Source organism: Periplaneta americana, chromosome 3, assembly GCF_040183065.1.
Source record: "Periplaneta americana isolate PAMFEO1 chromosome 3, P.americana_PAMFEO1_priV1, whole genome shotgun sequence".
NCBI classification, from domain to species: domain Eukaryota; kingdom Metazoa; phylum Arthropoda; class Insecta; order Blattodea; family Blattidae; genus Periplaneta; species Periplaneta americana.
The window spans coordinates 180,159,576-180,179,615 of record NC_091119.1 but is presented as its reverse complement, the minus strand read 5'-3'; the positions used below and the strand labels follow the sequence as shown (position 1 = coordinate 180,179,615).

The 20,040-nt window shown below is 34.4% G+C and overlaps 1 protein-coding gene and 1 non-coding gene across 5 annotated transcripts in view; both read left to right on the top strand.

Moving 5' to 3' along the window:
• sbb (scribbler) overlaps window positions 1-20,040 on the top strand; it is a 678,201-nt gene that overhangs the window by 297,243 nt on the left and 360,918 nt on the right. The window lies entirely within an intron of this gene.
• Window positions 14,014-14,087, top strand: TRNAS-GCU (transfer RNA serine (anticodon GCU)). The gene has a single exon. It is a non-coding gene; the product is annotated as a tRNA-Ser (tRNA).

Sequence of the window (20,040 nt, the reverse complement as noted above, 5' to 3'; positions counted from 1 at the left end):
ACGCAGAGGTATAGTCGCGACGCTGTTATTCCCGGTGTGACTCCTCCTCTTTGCTTACGTCTTAGGAAGTGAAGGCTCTATAAAGTCTAGGTAGGTAGTATCGTTCGCCATTTTTGTTCTTTCGTTGCCGAGCTACCAGACGAGAAATATATTTGTCGCACCATTAAACATTATCATGTCGTAGCTTCTATGATAATAAATCAAACGCACTGTAATTGAGTAAATAACCGAGGGCAAATAACGTCCTCTTGTGCTTTCTGCGAACGCCAACGAAAGAGCCAAAATGGTGGGCGATTATATTAAGTATTTATCGAGCCTTAAGAAATGCATAACGTCACGTCAGCAAATCACAAGACGCACACGTTTAAATGTAGCCGACCTGCAACGTGATTGGCTGCCGGAAATAACAGCGACGGGACTATAATAGATGAAGTCAATGCAAATAAGTTTTGTCAAATGTTTCTTGATTCGTCCAGTAGTTTTGAGAATACGAAATATAACGTGTTATAACGCTGCAAAGAGTAGTAGTGCTCCTTGAGGTCATTGCTCTGCAGTAAGGGCGAATGTAACTCCAATCCAATCATCCACTTCGCAAAACTTGCGAGAGGAGAATGTAAACAAAAACGTCTCATCAGATACGTTTCGATCAAATTACTGTACATACATAACACTTAACATGTTACTTAACATTACTGTAAACTTAATATTAAATAAGTTTCATGGTATTAAATTTAAAGTTAAAGAGGTTATAGCGTAATAAAGAATGTTAAAAACGAAACAATTTGCGTAATTAATTCATTGAATAGATTACGTTTTGACCTACATTCTACAGTATTTTCATGCATGAACTTGGATGCGCTATGGACGAAAATGTGTCTACTCTGTAAGAATTTCACGTGTTGACGCCCACATAACCTGCGCGAGATGACAAGGCTATGCTTCAACTACGGTGAAAGCGCTTCTATAACAATAGCAGCTGATAGAAAATGCTCGTCGTTTCATTTTATTGGCCTCTCGTTGGAGCACTCTGTTATCAATACCATTGACGTGTTGAGTTATGAATTGAGTAGAAGGGAAGATATTTTCAGCATTTTCTATAGATGTTAGTAATCTCCCGAAGATGCTCAACATTTTAGGTATAACAAATTGGGGTTAGCATGATTCTGTTAGAATAATTAAAGAAAAAATGTGTTAGTTTCATACCAAACACCTGTAATACGTAATTAATTGTAACAAATAATGGTGTTGAACAGCAACCTCTTATGTCAAAATATTTAATTTTATAGGAAAACCTAGAAACATTTTAATATCTTGATAACGAACACATAATATGACATAAGAGGGTACCGTATTTAAATATCTTCTTGTAATGTTTGTATCCATGTCTTGATATAAGATGTGTTTAGAGAGAAGAATCGGAAATACTTTTGTTATAGGGATAAAATGAAATCTCATTCAGTCATTTTTTTTGACGAGGTTGCTGATCAACACCATCGATATCTTGTAATACATGAACATATTAAATTATATTACTACTAATTCCACAACTTGGGACATCTGGCCGGCATCTACAGCTGATCACTAGGATCCAGAATACAAAGCTGTAGTTAAATCTATCTAATGCTAATAACGTTTGTTGATACACGGTGCATTTTTTACCCCTTTCAACACCGTGATATATGAAGTGTTTCCCTCTTGGAGATTTATGTTGACTATTATACTTTTACTACGTCATACTACTTTTGACCAATGAAACGGTACGAAAGGACGTGTTTCAACCAATCATAGCTGCTTATCACTACAATTTTATCAAGTCCCTAGCATTTGTTTATTTTTTATCACTTTGTTTTTATCACTTCCCCAGCATTTGTTTCTTTGCTTGCCAACATTTCGAAGTGCAAATTCTTTATGGTAGGCTACTATAAAACATGCTTTGCGATCGTCATTTGTTTACTGCATAGATAGTCAAATGAAAATGGCGGCTCCGTTCAAGTGTTTTGCTGAAGCTAACATTAGTGAAATATAATTTTAGTAAGTTAGTTAATATTTTATTGTATTAGAGTACTTTATTTCTTCTAATCGTGTAATAGTCAATTAAATCCCACTCGAGTTTCGATTTTCTTTAGATAAATCATAACCTCTAGTTAGATTACTGTTGATAATCGACGAACCTCATCCCGCGTCTTTAATTCCTTTTTTGTTTATTGTAGGCTTGTACTGTAGGATGTTAGTATTATATTCTTTTTTAAGGGAAGTCTCATTTATGGGCCTGCGCTGGAAGCAAGAAAGAAGAAAAAAGAAGAGAGATGTCGTCCGGATATGACCCTTCCTCAGACAAAACATGAGTGAACAGGGTGGTCGGTCCAGATGTAGTTCCCCTCGCTTAATTTATGTAGACATGAATACCAAAACAGTAGCCCTTTCGAAAGTTATTATTTGTATTTTTTTATGTTTGGTGTATTTACATATCTTTCGAGGGTTCGGAAAGCTGGTATAAAGAGAAGTATGAGTGAAAGAGGTTTATAGATGTGATATTAAATCTTGAAGGATGTACGTCAGCAATGTGGACACAATTTAGCATGATTGCTGTCATAGTGTCATACTCATGTTCGTAAGACTGCTTCGATCTAGGAAGGTTATTCGATTGTAAATCCTATGAGATGGAACTCATATTCGTAAGACTGCGTCGATCTAGGAAGGTTATTCGATTGTAAATCCTATGAGATGGAATTCATATTCGTAAGACTGCTTCGATTTAGGAAGGTTATTCGATTGTAAATCCTATGAGATGGGACTCATATCCGTAAGACTGCTTCGATCTAGGAAGGCTATTCGATTGTAAATCCTATGAGATGGAACTCATGTTCGTAAGACTGCTTCGATCTAGGAAGGTTATTCGATTGTAAATCCTATGAGATGGAACTCATATTCGTAAGACTGCTTCGATCTAGGAAGGTTATTCGATTGTAAATCCTATGAAATGGAACTCATGTTCGTAAGACTGCTTCGATCTGGGAAGGTTATTCGATTGTAAATCCAATGAGATGGAACTCATATTCGTAAGACCGCTTCGATCTAGGAAGGTTATTCGATTGTAAATCCTATGAGATGGAACTCATATTCGTAAGACTGCTTCGATCTAGGAAGGTTATTCGATTGTAAATCCTATGAAATGGAACTCATGTTCGTAAGACTGCTTCGATCTGGGAAGGTTATTCTATTGTAAATCCTATGAGATGGAACTCATATTCGTAAGACCGCTTCGATCTAGGAAGGTTATTCGATTGTAAATCCTATGAGATGGAACTGATATTCGTAAGACCGCTTCGATCTAGGAAGGTTATTCGATTGTAAATCCTATGAGATGGAACTCATATTCGTAAGACTGCTTCTATCTAGGAAGGTTATTCGGTTATAATCCTGTAAGGTGAAACTTATTGTGGATTAATTTGACCACTGTGTTAGTTTGGGGTTTCCTCTTCATCTAATATTGCCTTTACTTCATTGTCCTTCATTGTCACTGGTCTTTATTCTGAGTAGCTTACGTAATTATGACCCTGGCTTCTCTCATGTCCTGTCCACATCTATGCCTGTTTTAAGAGGTGTCTGTACACCGAATTTTGACAAAAAATGAAATTTTGATTTTCATAGTTTTTCAGTAGTTTAATATGTGTAACATAATATAATTGTATTTCTTCTAATCGTTAGCTTTTAGCTCTATCTTTAGCACAGATATTGTAGTAATTCTTAACGCAAGAAATGTGATCAGTGATTTTTTTTTTTTTTTTTTTGCCAACCGCTCAGTGGAATTTTAAATTTATTTAGCCGGTTATATGCATGAAAATATGTTATATATTCCCTATTTTTTTCAACATTTGTATCTTTTATCGCTTCTGAGAAAAGTACACCCAAAATTGAGGAATTTAACATTGCAAGATATGAAAACTTTGACACAATTTTTCTGCACTTTCTTATTTTTTGTGACATTGGTACACTTTTCTCAGAAAGTATGTTGTTGTTGTTGTTTTCTAATGCCAGGTGTTTGACAATAAAGTCATTTGACCTCTTGCACTCCAATATTTTTCAAGGATATTATCATGATCAGCCACTGAAGCACAGATTTTGAGGTGTTTCGAATCCATTTCTTGGTTTGAATTGCATAATGGGCAGTTAGGGGACTGATATATTCCAATTATATGCAGGTCTCAGAAAATATTGTACCCAGAAGCCTGAAATTAATATATATCAATGTGATGGCATTTTACACAGTAGGTTAAAAAAATTAAGTTGCCAACATTTGAAACTTCAATATAAAACGTCTCACATACAAAAGACAAATAGCTCTGAAAAGAGCATGTGACAAATTATTTTCATGAATGATGTAAATGTCGCTTAACATTGTCTTCACCCGAGCAGCTCAGTTGTTGTCCGCTGTGCATTTGTCGTCTACTGACAGGATTCAAGAATTTTAGATGTCGACTGTACTGCTTATTTGTGGTTCGTCGCTTTTAGAAGCCATTAGAAGTGTACAGACCGTTAGAATTATCTAAATTATACTGTATATATGAATTAAAATTGGCACAAACAAGCTAGAAGCCACTTGTCAGGTAGCTCACAATACATGCACGTCAGCCATTCGGCGTTACTGGTTAATGTCTGCACTCGTTATTTAAGATCTGTATCTTTCTCTTGTTGTGGAATAGTTTAGAACAGTCGGGTTCATGCTACCGAATGCAATTGTAGGGAAGTATACATTAATTGGAGCTAAAGTAGCTGTTGTTAATATTATATGGGGGGCGGACTCCATCATGCGAACCACAAGCAATGGCGCCATGCCTTCGCAACGTCTCCAGGCTTATTTTGGAGTAATGATCGTCATTTGTCATGCCGAGGAACAACAATTACCAACCTAAGTGAGGTTCGTGATGAGATTAAAAGAACAATAATAAAAAAAAAAGAGAAACGCATACTTTCATTCAGTTGTAAACCTTCATCTAGTTTTATTTCCAGAACCATAAAACCTGGGGCTGTATAAAACTGTCGTCCTGCTAGTTGTTGGGACACGTTTGTGAAGAAATGAGCATTACAGTGCAGTGTGTCTTTTGTTTTCTTTCTTTTTTTTTTTTTTTTTAATCTAAATTAGGGGAGAGTTGGGTAGTATTGGACATCGGGTAATATCGGACAGTGCGTTTCTTTCATCTATCACCATATGGTAGTACCTGAATGACATGGTTACGTTTCTGTATGCGACATCTCAGAAACGTAACCATGTCCATCAGGTACTATCATCGTGTGGTAGATGAAAGAAACTCACTGTCCGATATTACCCGATGTCCGATACTACCCAACTCTCCCCTACATATTTTGTCATTGAATGTTATATTTCGAGTTACTTTACAGTGGACTTGATCTTCTGTTATGTCTAGAATAATCGGAATTGTAAGTGCAATAAGTAACTGGCTTTGCTAAATATGAGACGCGTTCAGAAAGTAAGTTCTCTTGAGGCCGTTTAGAAAAAGGAAAAACTATTTCATGGAAAGATTTATCGAAACATACAGCAATCGTGTAAAAAACGATGATGATCGCTCAGCAAGATACGGCTCGGCTCACAACCAGTGTTGCCAACACATAACTTGTATTCCCGTCAGTCTAATACCTGGAAATCGGTCAGAATCCGTCAAAATTAAAAATAATAAGACTCACTCAATATATCTGTATAAAATTAAAAATAAAATTTTAACATAACTTACCAATCTTGATTAAAATAATTATTCACCCACATCATCTGTGCTGGGTTGGTGTACGCTCCCCCAGAAATTATTATTATTATTATTGTTATCCAAATATTGAAACCCTATTTTACCTTTGGTATATTAGGGTTGTAGTTTGTTACATGTGAAATACAATATGTAGTGATAATACACAATTTTAAAGAATTAATAGTAGGTGTGAATCATAGTTACAATATAAATATACTAATTAAGAGACAGTAAACAATACTAATACGTTATGCAATAATTACTTTCAGTTAAAACAAAATGAAATAAAATTAGAAATTATAATCGAAGGTGTAGAGAAATTGCAAGATTATTACATTAATTTGTGATCTTATACACAATTTTAAGCAATATTAATGAGATAATGCACATAATTGGCGTAGTTACAAATAAAATACCTATTATATAGTTGGTTTGCGATAGGAAAGAAAAAATAAAAACAAAATTACTTATGGTTACAAACTATATACCTGTCATCAAATACTCAACAATAGTAAAATCTATAATACAAACATAGTTATTGTTGTCATTACTATTATTATGTCCCAAAGATAGACACCTTGTTTTACATAGTGCATTAGGATTTTATAACATCATTAATTTATATACAATTAACAGCTACAGTCTTGCGTGGATGTGGTGTATAAACTCTGTGAATTGTTTGTAACAACATTTTTTTCTAAGAAAATGGTAAAGGGGTGTGGAGTAATTTAAATTGCAATCCGAGATATGATATCTTAAAAAGTGTCTTTTCCTTTCGAACACTGGACAGTGAAAAATCAAATGTTCAACAATAATTAAAAAATTACAACAGCTTAAGAAGTCAAAAGATGATGCAAATTGTAATATCCGCCAGAAAATCCGTCATCCGTCAAAGGCATTTTTTCCCGTCCGCTACGTTGAAATTTCGTCAGTTTTGACGGAATTTCCGTCCAGTTGGCAACACTGCTCACAACAGATCTCCTGCAGGAGTTCCTCTGATATAGGGGAACAACTTGGTTTGCGCATGCGTAAATCTTAAAGAGTGACTCAATATACTATTCACCTCGTTCTTCCAAATTGTCAGCCAATAGCGCGTACTGATAGCAGTGATGCATCAGATGTTTTGTCAATCTGTAGCGACAGTGATTCAGATTAATGGAGGGAAACTCCAGACTCCACCTTCAGCGGTAAGGTTTAGTAACCTACAGCGGAGTTTTGCCAGTTGTATACCTATATGTGTTTCAACATCCACCCTACAGCCCGCATCTATCTCCCAGAGATTAGGCCTACTATCTTTTCTTACACTTCAAGAAATTCCTGTGCAGTTACCATTTTCACAGTGAAGGAGAGGTGCAGACGGTTGTTACGCACTGGTTCCGAGCCCAGGCTGCAGACTTCTACGACACAGGGATACAAAAGTTGGTCCCACTACGTATAATATATGACAAATGTCTCAGTTCCGGCGGAGAATATGTTGAAAAATAGCTCAACAATTGCTATACCTGTTCCAATAAGTCTTTTCTTGAAATTGTGTTTTCTTTCTCTAAACGGCCTCAGGGGAACTTACTTTCTGGATGCGCCTCGTAATATTGCAGTCAATTGCTTTAGTTTAACTATTAAGTTCCTCGTGAAATGAATTTAATTATATATTTATTTCATTTTTACATAATTTACTGTGCTGTTGAACTTTACATACCTAAGGACGATTGTATAGATTGTGCTAGCTTTACAAGTAAAATTTACACAATTTTAAAATTACTCCATTGTAAAACAAAACACTTGTGAATTATATAACATTTCAGTTCTAAAGTATTTTATTTTTTATTTTATTTTTTTATTTTTTAAGACTCCACTTTATAAACTTTAATTGTGAAGCAGAAGTTCATAATTTAAAAAAACTGTAAACATTGTGAAGAAACTCCCTAATGGTTTTTTGGAATGTTCCCCTGTTGCTAGGAACAAAATAATATGAAACAGACCTCTGATGATTTTGGGATGTTCTCTTTGTCGCTAAGAAGAAAATAATATACTTGTGAGATTGGGTAAATAAAAAAGAGAATATACTTGAGGGATATTCCTGGGTAGGATTGTCACTTTTGACAAGCGACAAGAAGGGACACTATATAACTTGTTTTGGAAGGAAGGGTGTAATATCATTATACATATATATATTTTTTTCCCCGCTGTTATTTATACTCGCTTTAACATCTTTGGTCATATCGCGAGTTAATCTTTGGTTGAAATTCGAAGGCCTGTGTGCTATTGTTGAGACTGGTTCTATTGTTATGAACTAGATGGCGACTGTATATATGTTACTGATTTGTTATGAATATGATTTCGGTGATGAATGAGGCCGGTGATATTCAAGGATGTTGTGGCCCGAATTTCCTGGCATTTGCCTTACGGTTGAGGAAGACCCTGAAAAACCTCAACCAGGAAATTCAAACCGACCAGGAATCGAACCCGGGCCCTCTGCGTAAGAGACCAGCATGCTGACCCCTACACCACAGAGATGGTCAATATATATTATTATAATTCATAATACAATAACCTCACATTTAAATTTATTCTATAATGTAACCCACAAATTAGTGATTTATTTTAATCAACTTGTGCATTGTTCTGTGTTGTAAATGCAAACCTTCGAATTTATAAATAAATATAATTTTGTTGTACGGTATCTTAATGTTTTTGTTACTGCTGTTTCCATTTAAAAGGTTGTGGTTCCAACTTCTTAACAAAAGTAATATTATAATTCATAAAAAAATGAAAATAATTTAAAAATATAAAAGTAGGGACATTTTACCTCCTCATGTTCGGAAGCGGGACATTTTCTCTGAAATCGAGTCGGCTGGCAATCCTGCTCCTGGGAGAAGGGGAAACTATTTCGCAAACTTTAATGTTCTTCGCGTAAAATTAAAGAAAATTGTTTCGCCTTCCGACCACTTCATCTTGCTCATCAAATACGACCGTGTTACCCCCTCACTAGTTCGACAACTCTGTGCAGGCCTTTTTACATAGGGAGAATGCTGTATGTATTCATCGAAGTCTGTCGCTAAGTGAGAAATCGGGTGATGGGGGGGAAGTAAGTGGTAGTTATTGTCCAACAGTACTATCCTGTTATCGTATCCCACTTGCGCTAGTACTGTACCAGCTACTTCCCCCCTGTCTGTTAAAAGAGGATAATAACTCGACTTTTTCCTACAGTCTGTTTATTCTGCCAGTGTAAACCAGTCTTTTATATCTTTGGCGTATCACCACATCATCTATATTCTATGTTATCCAAAGTTACGTACTGTAAGTAGTTTTCGAGAATTTGTCATGTAAGAACACAACAGTGCATGACGCACTGTACGTAGTTTTCGAGCATTTGTCATAAGTAGTTTTCGACCATTTGCCATAAGTAGTTTTCGAGAATTTGTCATGTAAGAACACAGCAGTGCATGACGTACTGTACGTAGTTTTCGAGCATTTGTCATAAGTAGTTTTCGACCATTTGTCCATAAGTAGTTTTCGAGTATTTGTCATATAAGATCACAGCATTGCATGACGTACTGTAAGTATTTTTCGAGCATTTGTCATATATAAGATCGCAACAATGCATGACGTACTGTAAGTAGTTTTCAACCATGTCATAAATAGTGCTGTCGATCGATCAAAATATTTAATCGATTGACTGTTTGAATTTAATCGATTAATCAATAGATTAATCGAGTTTTGTTCGAGTTGAAAAAAAGTTTTAATATACTGTAATATACAGTTATTGTTAAATTTAACTTGTGTTCGGCGATAAGCATAAATATTAAATGTTGTATATCTGTGTATATTGTATCGTTATATTACAAAACAACTACTTTAATTACTTACTAACATATTTATTTATTATGAGGCTTATAATTTATTGTGTCAATTTCTCCGGGAATTTTTTTAGACAAACATAAATAACAAAAAGTATGAAGACTCGCCTAGTTATAATACTGCTTCATCCATGATTTTAAACATGTGAGTGCATTCACATGCTCCGAATTACGTGCTGCTCTACGTTTTATAGTAACAGTGTTTCCTCATTACTAAACACGAAGAAACATTTTTTTCTGTCAAGCACTTCTCCACGATCGTTCAATTTAAATCCAAACTTTTACCGAGTTTATCTCTCAAATTCTCATATGACATAATTGAGTTGACTTTTTTCACAGACAATAGAAAACTGATTTTTGTTTTTCTTTATCAAACTAAACACACAACCGTCATATACAAACTAAGTATAAAAACTGCAAGCACTTGCAAAAGTACAGCGGTCGAAACAGAAGACTGGCCCCTATTGTAATCCGAATTACCAAATTTTAGAAATAGAAGATAGTTACCCTCTCATTTGCACACAATGTACACATGAATATTTTTATAAGGAATGAGAGTGACGAATACCAGAAAAGTATTTATTTCATATTCTAGCTGACAACAAGATGGAAGTTTTCTTGGAAAACCATAAAACTTAATAAGGGTTTCGCATTGTGTTTCAACTTTCAATAGAGGTAGACTAGGTCACTGTCCTCATATCTCCACCACTTTCTGAAGTGTTTGTGCATAGATTTTCCCTACGCTACATGGTTTACAGTTAGAAAATAATAGAACTATTGTGCATACAACACTAGTCATAAGTAGTTTTCGAGCATTTGTCATAAGACCACAGCAGTGCATGACGTACTGTAAGTAGTTTTCGAGCATTTATCATATAAGATCACAGTAGTGCATATACAGATTTTTAATGATTGTTCAATATATTTTCTTTAATGATTATAATAAAATTACACTAGTACTGTATAAATATAAATGCTCTTGAAAATGTTTCGTTGTTCAAGATTTAATGTTTATTATTTTTGCTAAGATTTATAATTTATAATTATAATTATAATATAATTTATAATTATAAATGTTTCTGAACATTTACCCGTATTGCGTTTTATTAAAGTTTGTTTTAAGCTGTGTGTATATGTGACAGACTTGTAAGTCATGAATACTTTGTAAAAAAAAAAAAAGGGGTACGAAATGTACAGACACACGGAGTCTGGGAATCACGAACCAAATACCACATTAACTTTTCCCTTAGCCAACAATAACCTGTTGTTTTAAAATGATAGACATGCATCAGCCTAATATTATTGCGACAATTTAGGTTAGATCTGTAAAATATTGTCATCGCTATAGTTTGTTTGTTAAACATTATGAATGTTATGGTAAACAAACGTGACAATGGCTCTGTTTTGCTGTCCCTATTGACACAGCCATCAAGTTCGATGATAAGACTTACGTTTGATAAGCTAATGGCTAATGAGTAGGGCCAGGAAGTTCTTGCGTTTGCATTTTTTCTATTGGCTGTAATTAATTGCCGATTAATTATCTTCACGAATCATAGCTTATCAAACCAAATTTTATGTTGCATATATTAGCATATTTTGGCTTTTTATAAGTGCATAATATTTCATGATATTATTATTGTGGCATACTTTCTCGTTTAAGCTCATTAAAACTGATTTTATGTTGCATAAAAATGCATAATTTGGATTTTTTTTTTTAAATAAAAACGTATTGAAAGTTTCGCGGTACACCTAGCGAATCTGACGACACAGTAGAGTGCCGCTCGCAACAGTAAACCGTCGATTTACAAGTAAACCACATAAAGTGAAAAATATTACTTCAGAGAAAAAAGGCATTTCAAAGTTTCTGACAAAACTGAATCCTCAAAGTATTATTATTATACTGTAGTCCCGTCGCTCTAATTTCCGGCACCCAATCACGTTGCAGGTCGGCTAGATTTAAACGTGTGCGTCTTGTGATTCGCTGATGAAGACGTCATGCATTTCCTAAGGCTGGATAAATCATAATATAATCGCCCGCCATTTTGGCTCTTTCGTTGGCGTTCGCAGAAAGCACATGAGGACGTTATTTGCCGCTCAATTATTTGCTGAATTACAGTGCGTTTGATTTATTATAATAGGAGCTACGACATGATGTTAAACGGTGTGGCAAATAGATCCCTCGTCTGGTAGCTCGGCAACGAAAGAACAAAAATGGCGAACGATACTACCTACCTAGACTTATAGAGCCTTGACTTCCTAAGACGTAAGCCGGGAATAACCGCGTCTTAACTATAGTAAGCTGTTTCTCTTTATGTGTATTTCGCTTTCCAATTCTAAGTTTATATACTAACATTATATTTATTACATAGGCTTTCTTTCAAAAGTAATATTTTTTACTTATGTGTTTTTCTTATCAACCGACTAAATATAAGTGTAATCTCATCCAGTTTAACCTATAATATTATTAACATTTATTCAAGAAATGTAGAATTTTATTAGTGGATATTTATTGGAATATTTTAAGGTTTTTAGGGTATGAACTTCCTGGTACTAATGCATTGCCACTATGCCATTACTGTTCTCCAATCAGGAGATATGCCGTGAAAGGAATGTGCTTACTATTGCGTCATCTATTGGAGCGAAGTATATAGATAATATTACCGTTCTAACGTCAGTTTAAAAAACATACGCTCTCCTGCATATGTTATTTTCTGTATGGAAGGATTAAAAGACCAGGAGATTAACCGTGATGTAATTTTGTAACTAGGATAGTATAAATATGTGTATAGGTCTCGCAACCACGGATTACCGACGGAAGGAATGCGAATCAAACACTGCGATAAGGAAGAGCGGGCGAGAGGAAAGGTCACGAAATAACTTGGATGATATTCAAGAGTATAGTCGAAAGAGAAATGACATGGATAGAATCAGTCTTGCGTTGTGATAGTTACATTACGACTTTAGTTTGTTCCATTGCATGTGAATGCGTGTCTTGTATCGCACGGTATTATTATTTCATTCGTAAACTTATGTTGCGCGTTTAATTAGCTTCGAATTTTTCTCTTGCTACGTTCTTTATTTCCACAACGATGTCCTCATCTGTTCATCTTCTTGGAAGAGACAGTGCTTCCATCGGCCCGTACCTCTCCCATCTCGGCGTGCCGACATACACACGTCAAAACAGACAGCAACGCCACCATTGGTTTTCGGTAATCGTTTCTTGCGTGAGCTATATCAGTGTTATCGTTTGTGCTTTGAGAGTTAGCCAATGGAGATGAGTGTACCCACGTGTGTGACCTTAGAACATCTTATGACGTCAACATTCATTCACAGCATTACCCCGCTGCGTCTCATTCCTCTGAGACTTTCTCCTGGTTGGAGTACAGTAATGTGATGAGTCGGATTAATTTTCTAAAGACTGATTGATGATAATGAGATATCTTTAAATGTCTGCAAGGTAAAAACAGTCTGTTTATCTACACGTACAGTAAATATATACAGGAGTTCCTGGTCTTTGTTTGTATGTCTGATAGGCGTGGGTGTAACACTGGCACGAAAACTAACACCATCACAAAACTCATTATGTTTGAGCGATAATCTTCGACCTCGGCTCAGGCTATTGCAGGGCGAGTTTCTCAACCTAGTGAAGTGGACCTTGAAGGTCAATATTTTTGCGTCTCTTATTTTACAGTAGGTAATAATTGTAAATTGTAATGAAGGCTGCACAAGATTCCGTGAAGTTGTGCAATATTCTTGTTTGTATTCTGGTTTTGACAGCGTAAACTACCAAGCTACATAACGATGTCGACTCCAGCACATAATATTCTGAATTGACGCGAAGTGAATTGAACATGTTAATTGCAAGTTGCATAAACCTACACACGAGGTTGTCAGCAGGCAAAATATTTCATGCTCAACTTTTCCCTATAAAGGTACTGTATCAGTGGTTCTCAACCTTTTAGGGACCGCGACGAGAGTCCGGTCCCAACACATTTACTCGTAAATGCCTTTCCAGTTTTTTTAAAGTTCATACATTTAACTAACATAAGTATTAATATACAAATCTGGCTTTCAGGTAGTAGCTCCCTGTAAAGCAGGTTTGAATAATTTCAAGGAAAAATTGTTCCGGGGCCGGGTATCTATCCCGGGACCCTTCACTTAGCGCGCGAACGCTCTACCGACTGAGCTACCCCAGGAACTATACACGACGTCACAATTTTTCCTTTTATATCCACACAACTCACATGAGCTGACAAGACGCCAGAACTCATGAGTGCACACAATACTGTGTGACTTAAATTGTGGCTTTCTGTGAAATTGTGGCAGTAACGAATGTATTATACAAATCTGGCTTTCAGGTAGTAGCTCCCTGTAATTGTGACGGTGTCGTGTATAGTTCCTGGGGTAGCTCAGTCGGTAGAGCGTTCGCGCGCTAAGCGAAGGGTCCCGGGATCGATACCCGGCCCCGGAACAATTTTTCCTTCAAATTATTCATAAGTATTAATAATTAAGTATGGCGTACGTAATCTTAAGACTTCAACAGTATGGTCCGGATCAGCTTATTTAACACCCTAAGGCTGAAACCCAACCATTTTTCCCCTATACTACATACAAATCTAGTGGATTATAGTGATTCTCTAGCTCTCAGGTTGAATTTTCTTTTACCAACTTTGTTTCGAATTTCGGGTACTGACAAATACTACAACTGACAGTTATTTTATAACTGTTATGTTGACAACAATAACGTCGCTTTGCAGTAAAGTAAACTGATGAAAATGCAAGTACCTAGGCTTATGAATTAATAATTAATTAGTAATACCGGTATTAATATTAATATCAATAGGCTACACAATTCAGTTGTGTTGCGTTGTGATTCCAATTCAACTCTATATTCAGGTAAGTGTAATTAAATAAGAAATAGTTTATAGACCTACTTCGTATGAAATATACACGTAAATATATTTGACATTTTAATGAAATTCTTTCGTGTTTAGATTTTTATTAAAATGTCCAAGAGAGGAAATAGCATTGTAGCGACTTCTTCAAGAAAGAAAACGCTTGGTAGTATTTTAAGTAAGCTATACATTTTAAAGTGGTGTTCTGTTTTCGGAATTCGCACTAATCATTTCACGTCATCAAACTACATTTTTTAGGTTAGGTCTCGTGAATCGCAAACTGTTTAGTTAAAGCAATGAATTTCATGTTGCCAGATAAAATAAATTCTAATTTTAGATCATACTAATCCTAATTACCAACATAATATGCGAGAAGTCCAGGAGGAAAATATACTATTTCATAATTTATTGAACCATTTAGAAAACACCTCGCAACATGAAGATGAGATGTGGTAAATAAGTAAGACATTGTAATTGTTAATTACTATATTATTATTTTTTTCAGTACGTAACATTGTGATTTTTCCCTCTTTGGTGATATCTGGTGTTAGTTGGCAACACTGAAGAGACGGCCAAATTAGCCTTTTAGGGACTGTTCTTACGTGATCCTCATTATGCATTCGGAAAGCAGAATTTGGATATCTATATTCGTAAATTTGGTTTTGGATTTTTCAATTTCGGGAGAAAATACGTTCGGAAATACAGTATAAACATTCGGAATACTGAATTCTGAAAAATAACCCAACGCTTGAAATGTTTATTACACTCGAATTAAAATAATGAAATGCAATAGGTATTGAAGTCAAGGGCTGCCGAACATTGAAATCTTTCAAATCCAAGTTAGAAAATTATCTTATGACGAGTTGCCAAACTAACTTACTATTATGACAAGTGTTGTATTGCATGTTTCCACGTATTCACATTTTTTTATGTTCTAGTGATATTTAACTTATTTTATATTTTTGTTTTCATATTTTCCGATAATGGTATATCTATAATGTGATAAGTTGAGCTATATATAATCATAATTTTCCTTACTGTGTGTACTTGAAAATATTGTATTCATTGTATGCTTTGTACTGCACTATTTTATTACTGTTACTATTATTATTATTATTATTATTATTATTATTATTATTATTATTATTATTATTTATTATTACTATTATTTTTATCATTATTATTATTATTATTATTATTAATTCTCTTATTTTTTATACTTTGTATGTCTCATTTATTTTGACCTGCTGTTCACATTTTATTATGCTTTTTCCTTTCTTTCTGTATGTTATATATTATGTCTGATTTCTATTTACTTGTTGTTTACATTTTTTATTATTATCTTATTCAGTTTTGTGTGTAAAATTATAGTGTACTTTGTACAATTGTAGTGTTTTTTGTAACGCAGTTTTACTCCTGGTTGATGTTAGAGAAGGCCGTATGACGTTAACTCTGCCAGGTTAAATAAATTATTATTATTATTATTATTATTATTATTATTATTATCAATAATTGTCTTATTTTTTATACTTTGTATGTCTCATTTATTTTGACCTGCTGTTCACATTTTATTATGCTTTTTCCTTTCTTTCTGTATGTTATATATTATGTCTGATTTCTATTTACTTGTTGTTTACATTTTATTATTATTATCTTGTTCAGTTTTGTGTGTAAAATTATAGTGTACTTTGTACAATTGTAGTGTTTTTTGTAACGCAGTTTTACTTCTGGTTGATGTTAGAGAAGGCCGTATGGCCTTAACTCTGCGAGGTTAAATAAATTATTATTATTATTATTATTATTATTATTATTATTATTATTATCAATAATTGTCTTATTTTTTATACTTTGTATGTCTCATTTATTTTGACCTGCTGTTTACATTTTATTATGCTTTTTCCTTTCTTTCTGTATGTTATATATTATGTCTGATTTCTATTTACTTGTTGTTTACATTTTATTATTATTATCTTGTTCAGTTTTGTGTGTAAAATTATGGTGTACTTTGTACAATTGTAGTGTTTTTGTAACGCAGTTTTACTCCTGGTTGATGTTAGAGAAGGCCGTTTGGCCTTAACTCTGCGAGGTTAAATAAATTATTATTATTATTATTATTATTATTATTATTATTATTATTATTATTATTATTATTATTATTATTATTATTATACATTCGGAAAGCAGAATTTGGAAATCTATATTCGTAAATTTGGTTTCGGATTTTTCAATTTCGGGAGAAAGTACATTCGAAATACTGGATTCTGAAAAATAACCCAACGCTTGATATGGTTATTATACACGCATTAAAGTAATGAAATGCAATAGGTATCTATATACTTTCTTACGTTGGAAACCTTTCTGTTTTCTGTAGTCAGCATTTCGTAAGCCATGTCAGACTAACACACGGCATTCCAAGCGCGGATATTTCCCCCTCTTACGCCGCTTTTATTAAGATGGGTGAAATGTTAACATAAAGAAGGTGACTAGGAAGGGTGGCCAACCCCTCCCGTGCTTCTTCACGATCTCGCTTTTCTTCGGCTTTCTTGTTGGTGCAGCCAGTTGACAATACCTGTTCTAGACGAACTCACCGTACCATAAAAGCTGGTTAGTTCCTCGCCTCTCAAAGTGCATAAATTTAATGACTACTGCCTCTCCATTCTCGTTGCGGTCGGCTGCACATTGAAGTATGCTCGGAGTTGTTGCAATCGTTGACATGCGTAATTGTTTTAATGACACTGAAATAGACTTCCACAAAGAAAGATACCATTATAAGCCACACACAAGGACTTCAACTACCACACGTAAAAATGTGATGTGACAGAAAATAACCGCTTGATAAATGCAATCCTTGTTTTCTCCTGTACTTCAAGAATATTTTCCGTTTCTTGGTATTGCGGCTGTCATGTCTTCAAAACTAGTGACGCTAATCATGTTGAAACTCATTAATATCCCAAGAGAACTTAAACACGTCAGTCTTGACTTTTATATAGCGGCCAGTATCGGACTTTGAATTTATTGCCGAAAGCGTCTGAAATTTTAAACTTGTTTGCGTAAGAAACATTCTTTGTATAGAAGTTAAGTGGATGTGTTACTTCAAGAAACTGAAGTTAATTCTTTTGAAGTGTAATTCCGTCTGGATTATGGACATAATTAGCATTGCCTAAGTGAGTGCTGTATCGTATTGGAGTAAGGTGACACACAGTTTATTATTCTTTCTGAAGTTGATTTATTTGCTATATTAGTTGTCCTAGACCTGTACTAATTTGTTTACCTGCTTTTGCGTAAGGCTTTTGCTTAACTTGTTATTCTTCCAGCTCCTTGGTTTGAGTAGAGGTGAAATGAATTCTCTAGATTCAAAACCCCCTAAAGACCATTTTGTTTATAATTTAGTTATGCCCACATATTGCTAGCTAAGAATGAATTATAATAATTTATAAGGTTTGAATTCAAAAAGCCACTAAATTTAAAGCAAAAGATTTGTTAAAAGTCACAGTTAGGTTGAAAATTCCCTCTATTGGCCACCAGTTACTGTCACAATCCTTTAATTTGTGAATAGGGGATTTTGAATCTATAGGATTCAAATATTGATCTTTGTGGTTGATGGAAAAAGGCTTAGAGTCTGCTTTAGTGTCACATTTCAGCTTTTGTTTTCAGTTTCATTTCATGCAATCAATGTTATATGCCTACAACTGGCAAAACTCCGTTGTAGGAGGTTACTAAAAATTTCCGCTGAGCTAGAGGTGGAATTTGGAGTTTCCCTCCATTAATCTGTACCATTGTCGCTACAGATTGACAAATCATCTGACGCATCACTGCTATCAGTACGCGCTACTATTGGCTGACAGTTAGGAAGGAGAAGGTGAATAGTATATTGTGTCACTCTTTAAGATTGACAAATGCGCAGACCGACGGAGTTTTGTAAGTTGTTCCCCTATAACTTATAAACATTATGATCGACTGTAAAATCGCTTGCATGCTTTTGCATAGTTAAAATTTTGTATAAATTATTTCAGTACCGAAATTATCAATATTCCACGCATTAATATTGTTGCTTAATTATATACATTTTAATTTAAAAGAGGACATACACTTATACGGATAAAAAAAATGGATTTTTCATTCTGTTTCTTTGTAGAATACACATTTCTCTTTCCTGTGAAAGAATATTTTTAAGTATCTTATAGTGTCCGACGTGTGCCCTTTAACCTTCCCAATTGTCAATTCGCCATCCCTTTAAGGGAAGAGGATACTGAAAATTTGAATTTCCTTGTTTTCTCTTTGAAACGTACAATTTTTTGTGTACTTAACAACCGTACGTATAAAATCTAAATTTGAGTATTTGTCTTTAAAAAAAACAGGAGGAGGCCCAAATTTGGCAATTAGCCCCCAATTTGTAATTATTGACAAAAATTGATATAAACTCGGGTTTTTTACTAGTACATGTGAGGGAGTAAAACGACCTGCAGTATCAGTAATATACAAATATTATATTTCTACGCAAAAATACCAGAAATTCGCTAGATCTAGTAGAAAAATCAACATAAAACATAATCGTGATTTTTTTTTGCCACAAAGGTTAAAAAATGCGATATTTACTTGTTCACAATACACAATGCTTACGTCAAATGCACCTTTCCGAATTAATGTATGTTAGTATTAAAACACGCTTGTTATGACGCTATAAATCGTACACAATTTGCCTAATTCTGCCACTGGTGCCAGAGAAGGTTACCTAGCAACTAGTATTCTATGACGTCATCACCGCCTTCACAACTCAATTTTATACAGCGTAAGTTACCTGTAAGAAAAAGCTTCAAAGCAATAACAAAATAACATTGTCTTAGAAACGGTTACTTAGCAACCATGCAGTATATTACGTCATATCCAGTACTCATGTCTCTACTACCGTACGTTATAACTTTACATTTTGTAAATTTTTAATAGTTTTTTTTATACATATTGTAATACTAGAATAGCAGAAAACATTGTGTGTAAGTAGTGTACAATCTTTATTAAAAACACTCTTGAAAATTAGCGCGCTCGCTTCGAGCTATAATTTACCTACCAAGATTATACACTACTTACATAAATTATTATTCTTTACATTGATAGCACAGGCATTTAGTGGAATTTGTTCTTGTATAACAGTTTTTCCTGAACTTGTATTGACAACAATGACAGCACTAATCAATTATTATATGAAAGATGAAGTAATTAAATATGTGTTTGTGGTGTTTGTAATTGTTTCAATATCTATTATTTGAACAGTATGTATAAGCATAAATGTTCTGCGAACTATTTATAGGCGACAATTTCATTACCATCCTATTTTAGCAGCTTACGAGTAATATTTTCTATGTGGCTTTTATGTATTTTGTGACTGCTCATCGACTCGAATAATTTATGGCGACCTTACATTACGTTGTAATAACTCTGAGCTTCTGATGAGTTTAGTCATAAGGTCAAGTCATGAGTCCATAGATTATCTGAGGGGCATTTCTTATCGACTTCATTAACTAAGTATGCTGA